At 54.9% G+C, this 8,306-nt stretch overlaps 1 protein-coding gene across 3 annotated transcripts in view; it reads right to left on the reverse strand.

Moving 5' to 3' along the window:
- CCND3 (cyclin D3) overlaps positions 1–7,130 on the reverse strand; it is a 94,543-nt gene extending 87,413 nt beyond the window's left edge. The window contains exon 1 of one of the 3 annotated variants that reach the window (XM_061398167.1): positions 6,904–7,130. The gene's annotated coding sequence lies outside the window, so the exon portion shown is untranslated. The remainder of the gene's footprint in view (positions 1–6,903) is intronic. The other 2 variants (XM_061398168.1, XM_061398170.1) reach the window with 2 other exon arrangements.
- Between the last annotated feature and the right edge of the window lie 1,176 nt (positions 7,131–8,306).

Here is an 8,306-nt window from a genome sequence, read left to right on the forward strand (position 1 = left end):
AAGAGTCTGTGAAGAGCAGAGAGATGCCTTCTGGGGGACATGCCGCCTGGCTGGGAGTGCCCTCTGTACCCCATCCTCCCGTCCCCTGGCCCTTCCTCCCTCCTCCCACAGCCTCTAACACCCCCAGCTGGAGCCCAAGCTCTGCATCTGTCGGAGGCCCTGCTCCTGGCTTCCTTTCCCAGAACCCGGGGGCCCCCAGGGGAGGGGCTGGGAGGTGCAGCCTGGAGGGAAGACAACAGAGAACAGGAGGCAGGACGAGCTGGAGCAGACAGTGCGGGGGCCAGAACTGGGAGTTTCTGGGACAGTCCCAATTTCAAGTATTCTGTCCAACGGTCTGACCACAGGCCAGAACTGTGGGCCGATTTTTATTCTAGAAAAGATGATGAGATGAAGTCATCGGTGGGATGGCGAGCAAAGATACCAGGGCTGCCCTCTCGTTGCTGGATGGCCCCCACGCCCAGCCCCTGGAGCTCAGGCTGGGGCATGATCGTGAGGATGATATGATGGTGACAGAAGTGTCGCATGTAAGGGTGTATGACCTGCTTGGTAGTTGGCAGGGCTGTGAGCGTATTATCTCCTAAGCCTGGTGCAGAGCATGGGCCCGGAAGCGTTGGCCCCTTAACTCTGTGCAACCACTTTGTGCCCGGGCTTCCTCGTCTACATAAAGGCATCACGAGGGACTTCCTTGGTGGTTAAGAATGCCCCTGCCAATGCAGGGGATAGGGGTCCATCCCGGGTCCGGGAAAACTCCACGGGCCACAGGGCAACTTAGCTTGTATGCCACAAACACTGAAGTCTGGGCACCCGAAAGCCCACACTCCACAAGAGAAACCACCACAAGAGGCTCGTGCACAACTAGAGTAGCCCCCAGCTCACCACCTGCCCCCCTTACCCCCGCCACAACTAGACCCAGGAGCAGCAGCAAATACCCGGTGCAGCCAAAAAGAACAAAAAAGGCATCATGATAGTATGTCCCTCACAAAGCTGCTGCTGCTGCTGCTAAGTCGCTTCAGTTGTGTCCGACTCTGTGCGACCCCATAGATGGCAGCCCACCGGGCTCCCCCATCCCTGGGATTCTCCAAGCAAGAACACTGGAGTGGGTTGCCATTTCCTTCTCCAATACAGGAAAGTGAAAAGTGAAAGTGAAGTCGCTCAGTAGTGTCTGACTCTTCGCGACCCCATGGACTGCAGCCTACCAGGCTCCTCCGTCCATGGGATTTTCCAGGCAAGAGTACTGAAGTGGGGTGCCATCGTCTTCTCCGCACAAAGCTGCTCCGAGGACACAAAAAAATCCGATCTGGATATTATAAAGTGCTCAGGAGTGTCAGGACAATTAATCCACACAATGACTCGGTGAGGAAGGGGCTACCGTTACGCCCACTTGACTGGTAAGGAAACAATTTCACACAGCCAAGAAGGGGCCAAGCTTGGACTCAATCCAGGGTGGTTTCTGTCTTGAGTCCAGGCTCTGAGCCACTCCACTAGAGAATGCACGGGTTAGGTGGTCACGTGCACAAATCAGACAGGCAAAGGGCCACGACAGACTTCCAGCTCCGAAACTGTCCTGCTGCTTAACCCTCGGTGCCTTGCCTTGCTCCTTCCATACAGTGGACCTCCCGCCTCACAGGATGCTGGGTGAGGGGTGGGGAGTGCTTGCAAAAGGCCCATTAAGGAGCCTCTCTCTGGGCGTGGCCTCCATGGCGCCCCCTGGCCCCAAGGTTTGTAACTGCACTCTCTGCCCTGGCACATGGTAAGCCCGGCCTGCCCTGAGGGGTCGGGGAACCCCAGCGGTTCTGGGCATTTCTAAAGGTCTGAGAGGCTAGAACGCAGATCTGGGCCAACAAACGAGGCACCAGGCAACCCTTTGCCGCTCCCTCCTTCCTGGGGACAACGCCTGGGCCCCGGCTGACTCTCCTTAGGAGTGGCTGTCCTAGGGTGGTTCTAAGCACGGTGGGAGAACTGGGCAGGTTGCTGAGGACAAATAGTTTATGAGAGATGCGGTTTTGGAGGACCTTAAAAAAAGATGACATGTTGCGGGTGTCATGGCCTTGAAGGCTATGAAAGGCCACGCTCACAGGGCTGCTGGACTTTCCCTCGGCTCCTAACGCGGGTCCTTCTATCTTCAGGACAAAGGAAGACCAGGGAGAGGAAAGAGCAGGAGGGGAGGGAGGGCACCCCGGACCTGGGAAGGGAGCCTGCCCTAGCCGGGAAAGGAGCCTATCCCAGGGGCCCAGGCCTGCACGTTCTGACCCGAGCCACGAGGAGACCTGCGAGCACATTTCATGGGGACGGTGCTGGGTCAAGAGTGGCTCTCTGAGCCCTGGTGTGTTCACAGCTGGGGATGGGGTCGGGGAAAGGCCCCAGGAAACCAAGCTGGTAGCTGGAGGACCAAGTGGCGCTCTTCAGCCCATCCAGCAGCCTTGGAGCCACGCGCTGGGCAACAGCGCCACCTGGTGGACACATGGGGAGATAAGTGAAGTGCAAGTCTCAAGTCGTGTTGGACTCTCTGCGACCCCATGGACTGTAGCCCGCCAGGCTCCTCTGTCCATGGGATTCGCAAGGCAAGAATACTGGAGTAGGAAGCCGTTCCCTCCCCCAGGGTATCTTCCCAACCCAGGGATCGAACCTAGGTCTCCCGCATTGCAGGCGGATTCTTCACCATCTGAGCCACCAGGGAAGCCCAAGAATACTGGAGTGGGTAGCCTATCCCTTCTCCAGGGGACTTCCCGATCCAGGAATTGAGCCGGGGTCTCCTGCATTGCAGGCGGATTCTTTACCAGCTGAGCTATCAGGAAAGTCCTGGGGAGGTAAGCCAGTCAATAATCACATGGGAGGCTTAGAGGCTTAGAGGGAGTTTGAGGGCTTCCCCTGGCAGAAGCCTCACCTGAGCATGTGCTCTAGACACCCCTAGATGAGGAACTCACTTCTGCATAAAGAAGATTAGGCAGTTATTTGTTAATAAGTGTTTAGGCTTTGTGGAAATCTGCCTGTACCAGTCCCCTACCTGGGGGCTTCCAAAGGCAGCCTTTCAAATGTCTGAACACAGCTACAATAACCCTCCTAAATCTTCTCCCCATTTGCCTCAAACTTTCAGAGTTGTTTAGCATCCACTTAATCTTCCTTTCCTTTCCCTCAGTTATATGGTTGTCTTCTTTCTTTTTGGCCTTACAGAGTCCTGTGAGATCTTAGCTGTTCCTTGGACCAGGGATTGAATCTGGGCCCTTGGCAGTGAGAGCGCAGAGTCCTAACTTCTGGACCCCCAGGGAATTCCATCCTTTTTAATATTAACTTCCAGAGAATCCCTCTTCCAACTCTATATGCAGGCCACCTCCCTCCCCACACTAGCAGAACCATTTTAAAGCATTTTTGGATTGGGATTTCCCTGGTGGTCCAGCAGTTAAGACACCCAAGTTCCACAGCAGGGGGGACAGGTTCAATTCCTTGTCAGGGAACTAAGATCTCTGCATGCCACGCAGCTCAGCAAACAACAAGAAACCTTGGGATCTCAACTTCCTACTGTGCAGGGTCTGTGTTCAGGAAGTTGATGCTCTGATCTGAGGATTAAATAGACATCTAGAGCACAGGCTCTGAAATCAGACCAGGGTTCAAATCTGGGTTCTGCCACTTACTAGCTCAGGTAAGCTTCTAAGCCTTTCTGAAATTCAGTTTCTTCATCTGTAAATTGAGACTAGAAGCATTTACTAGTTGGCATTATGGTGAATGTGAAATGAGATAAGGCATGTAGAACAGCTCCTGGCAACATCATTCAGCTCCTAAGTGGCCACTATAACCGCATTTTCTAGTGTTTGGGGCTGTAGTGAGTGCTGTGGGCAAGAGTAAGTTGAAAGGGCAGAGATGAAAAGAAGACTTTGTGGAGTTAGCTAGCCAAACAACACAAATCCCAGCACAAAATCCAACAAATGAGTACCGTGTTGCAACCCCATTTCCAGGGGGGTCTCTGACCACCTCCACAGTCACCCTACCCACCTACACACACACACACACACACACACACACACACACACACACACAGTACAGGAGCAGGCCCTGACAGCTCTTTGAAACTCAGAGGGTTTAAAATTTAAATGTCTTTGAGGGCAAGAGAAACACACCAAAACAAACACACCTCCGCACAGCAGAGAAAGGGAAACTTGGCAGGGGCCCCAGAACTTTCCTCACCCCCAGCCCTCCCTAAACTTCCTCTTGTGGTTTCAAGAGTACAACCTGTTCTCAAGCAAAAGAACGGCGCCTGGGGCAGTGGGCTGGGGCATGCCAAGGCTTCCATCACACCCCACCCTACAGGAGGAGGAGGGGGTGTGTGTGCAGAGGAGCTGCCTGGAGGTCCACACAGTTCTGATCTTCACATCCTGCTTACCTGTGTGACCACCCTCTACCCTCAACTCCCAGCATCAACACCCATCCCCCCCCACTCCCCCTCCTAGTCTGACTACAGGCAGAGAGGGACAGCCTCTGAGCCTCCCCAGATCTGTTTAGAGGCCTCCTGTGAGAAATCTAGTTCCAGAAAGATAATGGAAAAACAGCAGGAATCCATAGAGCCTCTGCCCTGTGGCCTGGCTGGCACCATGGGTAAGTCCCAGTCCGCCTAGAGGGACGCATCTCAGATGTGCAGATGCAGTTTTTGGGATGCACCTCTGGGATCCAGCAGCTATGAGGAAGAAAGGTGCGTATCTTAAATTGCTTAAGGTCACTCCCTGATCATCTTCCTGACTCAGCTACCAAGTTGGGGTCCAGAACATGAAGGTTTCTGCTCTTCTTAAAGATTCCCAACAAAAGAAGTGTCTTGGTTTCCCATCTCCCTAGATTCTGGCACATCACCTCCATGCATCTTTCCTGCATCAAACTTGGTTTATTCCTCTTTGTGAGTGAGGCTTACTCAGGAGAACACACACACACACACACACACACACACACAGTCATTAGGAAGGGATACAAGCTCTGTATAGTCCCCACAACTCTGATCCAGGCCTGCTGGGGCTCCCTGTAAATAGCGCCTGCACCCACTCAGCTAACAAGTTGCTCTTCTCTGCATCATTTGAGATACAGGACCACAGACTCCCTTTGGGAAATTCCTAAGCCCCTGGCTTAAGGGTGCATTCCATGTGGTCAGTCAAGGAGGTGGGCTAGCCCAGTGGTTAAGAACAGGGCCTCCCAAGTCAAGTAACCTGGGTTTAAATCCCAACCCTGTCCTCTGGAAAATTATCTCCCCCAGGCCCGAATTTCCTCATCTGTAAGATGGGATATCCCATGGACAGAGGCGGCTGGCGGGCTACAGTCCATGGGGCCGCAAAAAAGTTGAATATGACTTAGCGACTAAACAACAAAGATGGAGATAATACTAGTGTTCACCTCACAGGACTGTTGGGAGGATTAAAGGAGACATTACACCTAAAACATCTGGAAGAGTACCTGACGGTGCTATATAAGTCTTAGCTAGTATTCTGAACCCTTGAGGGAAGGAAATGGGAAAGAGAAGGCACTTGGGACCACGGAGGTCATGGTCTTAAAGACTGGGCAGAAACTGGGATCTTGGTGGAATCCTCAGAGATGCTTTCGATCCTGAATTCCAGGGGAGTAGAAGCTCTGACTTGTTTGCCATTATGTCCCCACTATTTAGCCTGTGCAGATAGTGGGGTCTCAGCAGACAGCTGAATGAATTCATAAATTGTTGTGTCAGCCATCTCTCAAGTGAGCCTGGGAATTGAAAATGCAGAAGCAGCAGCAGGAAAACAATGGCAGATCCACTCCTTTTCACTCACGTCTAGTGCCAAGGAGAACTGAGCTGGGGGCTTAGATTTGTTACAGGAAACAGTCTTAGCATCCAGGGGTGGGGGGTGGGTACCCCAGCATTGTGTGGACTGTTATATCACCCCTGGGGTGGACTCTCCCTGCTGCACCTACTTGGGAATTTCTGGGGTCCTGGGAACCAGCCCAGACACACGCCTTTCCCAGAATCCATCCTGTTCATTCCTGTCTCTTCTTCGTGTCTAGACAGCAGGGTTAAAGAGAGCAGCAGCAGCTGTTTCTGTGTCCCCATTTCCCAATGCCCAACACCTCAGCAGGGTTCAGTCCAGCTCTGTAGAATGAGTAAGTTGCCCACGAAGACCCTACAACTTTTCTGCCTGCTGACTTTCAATCATTGAGAACCCAACTTAAATGTCCTCTTCTCTCTGAAGCCTTCCCAGCCACCCCAACTTGGCAGCTTGTCTCTGTTGTTCTATGACTCAGGCGAGATCACGGTGGATGAATAACACCACTGTGCCCTCAGCATCCCAGCCAAATCCCAGACACACAGTAGGTGCTCAATGTTTGCAGATGAATACAGTAAGGCTCCCTCAGTAACAGCAACCAATGTCTTCAGTTATTCCTCTTGTTGACACAGTAAAAGACACAGAAGAGGCTAGAGCCATCACTTGTGGATAGATGCCATCTACCCATCAGACACCAGAGAGACCACCACTGCGAGACCCCTCTTTCCGGTCCTGTCCTCCAGCCTGCTCCCCCGGCCCTGGCTGGCAGGAGGACCCCAAGGCTCCCTGCCCACCCTAGTTCTGCCCTCCCTCCGTCTCCCAGCCCATCTCTGAGGTATGCAGAACGACAACAGACAGCCCAGTGACCTCACTGGGCTTCCAGTTCAGCTTGGAGGGGGACTGTGCGGACACAGAAAAAGCGGAGAGATTTGGAGGGGCTTCTCTGCCCTTCAGCCACGTGCAACTCAGAACGTGAGTTGAGCTTTGAGAGACAACGGGAGGTGATGAGACACGGTGACCTCTTTAACCACCGCCCCCCATCCCCGATCCCCCGCCAGTCTCAGCTTGGAGGTTCCAGGAAAGCGGGGTGTCGCTGACACCCATCTATCTCGGTTTCTCCAGCCCTCAAGCCTACCTTCTCGGCAGGTGAGCCCCCCGGAGCATCGACCGTGGCCGCACACACTCTCTCCCGCCGCCTCTGGCTTCTGTCTGGGGAGGTGTGTGTGTGGGGGGGGGGTCGCCACCTCCAGCCTCGGGGAGGGGCGTGCACCCCTCCCCCAGGCGCCCAAACAGAACCAGCCTCCGCCGCCGCAGACGCGGCGTGTTTACAAAGTCGGCGCCTAGCCGCCAATCCCGAGTTTAAAGCTGGGCAGGAAGTGGGGAAGAGGGGGCGGGGGAGACAAAGGGGCTGGGTGCTCCGCTCTGCGAAGGTTTGGGCCCCGACTCCTCCCGGCGGCTCGCCAGGCGCCGCGACCCTGACCCTCAGACCCCGCCCCACGCGTCCCACGCGCCCCAGGTGAGGGGGTGATGGGGGTGCCCCCCAGGCACAGGTGCTCCCAGCGGGCAGACGCGGCGCAGGTTTCCAGACATCGGCCTCTGAGCATTTTCCACTCATCCGTTCGCCACGCAGGAAATAAACAACATTAGGCGTTGTTTCTTGACCTCTTACTCTACGCCTGCACAGTCATAGACCCTTCGTCTGTATTAGCTCACCCCCAACCCCCATCCATCTCATTCCATACTAGTTTTACAAGAGAGGAAACTGAGGCACAGTGAAGTCAGGCAATGTATCCGAAGACCCAGAGCTGGCGAGTTCTGGGGTTCAAATCCAACCTCTGCGTCCTGCCAGACACTCGCAAACAGGGGTGCACGGAAGACCCTCCCCCCCATCCTGAGGAGGCTGACCCGCGAGCGAACCACAGATAACCACAGGCACCGCGTGGACGCAACGGCCTGGGAGGGAGACGGGCCAGCGACAGCCTCCAGCCAGCAGCGCCTTCAGGCTCACCCGCAAACACCTGCAGATTCACAAAGGGCGAGAGGGCAGCGTGATGCACCGGAACACCGGAACTGGATGGCTGTGAAGCTCTAGTTCCAAATGGGGCTCCTGGGACCCCAGCACAAAACAGGGTTTCCCTTCAGATTTCCCTCTCAGGAGAATCACCTGGATACTTAAGAATACAGATTCCCAGGCCCCTCTCCTAGACTGCAAATCATGGGGACCCAGCGGGATCCCACACAACCATCCAGGAAAGTTCGGGGCGTCCCAGAGATGTGCTTTTCATGAAAAAGCGATTTCATTTAAAAACAGGTGTGAAACCTTGGGCTCATTTTCCGGGGCAAACTTCCGGGTCTCACTGAACCCACCGCTCACAAAAGGTCACGTGAGCCGGGGTGGGGGTGGGGGTGGGGGAGGTCACCTTGCGGACCTCGCAAGGCCTCGGAAAGCTCCGCTGGGCGCGCGTCGCCCCGCCCCCTGGCTCCCGCCCCTCCCCGCCCCTCCCCGCCCCCTGGCTCCCGCCCCTCCCCGCCCCCTGG

The sequence above is a fragment of the Bos javanicus genome, chromosome 23 (genome assembly GCF_032452875.1).
Source record: "Bos javanicus breed banteng chromosome 23, ARS-OSU_banteng_1.0, whole genome shotgun sequence".
In the NCBI taxonomy this organism is placed as follows: domain Eukaryota; kingdom Metazoa; phylum Chordata; class Mammalia; order Artiodactyla; family Bovidae; genus Bos; species Bos javanicus.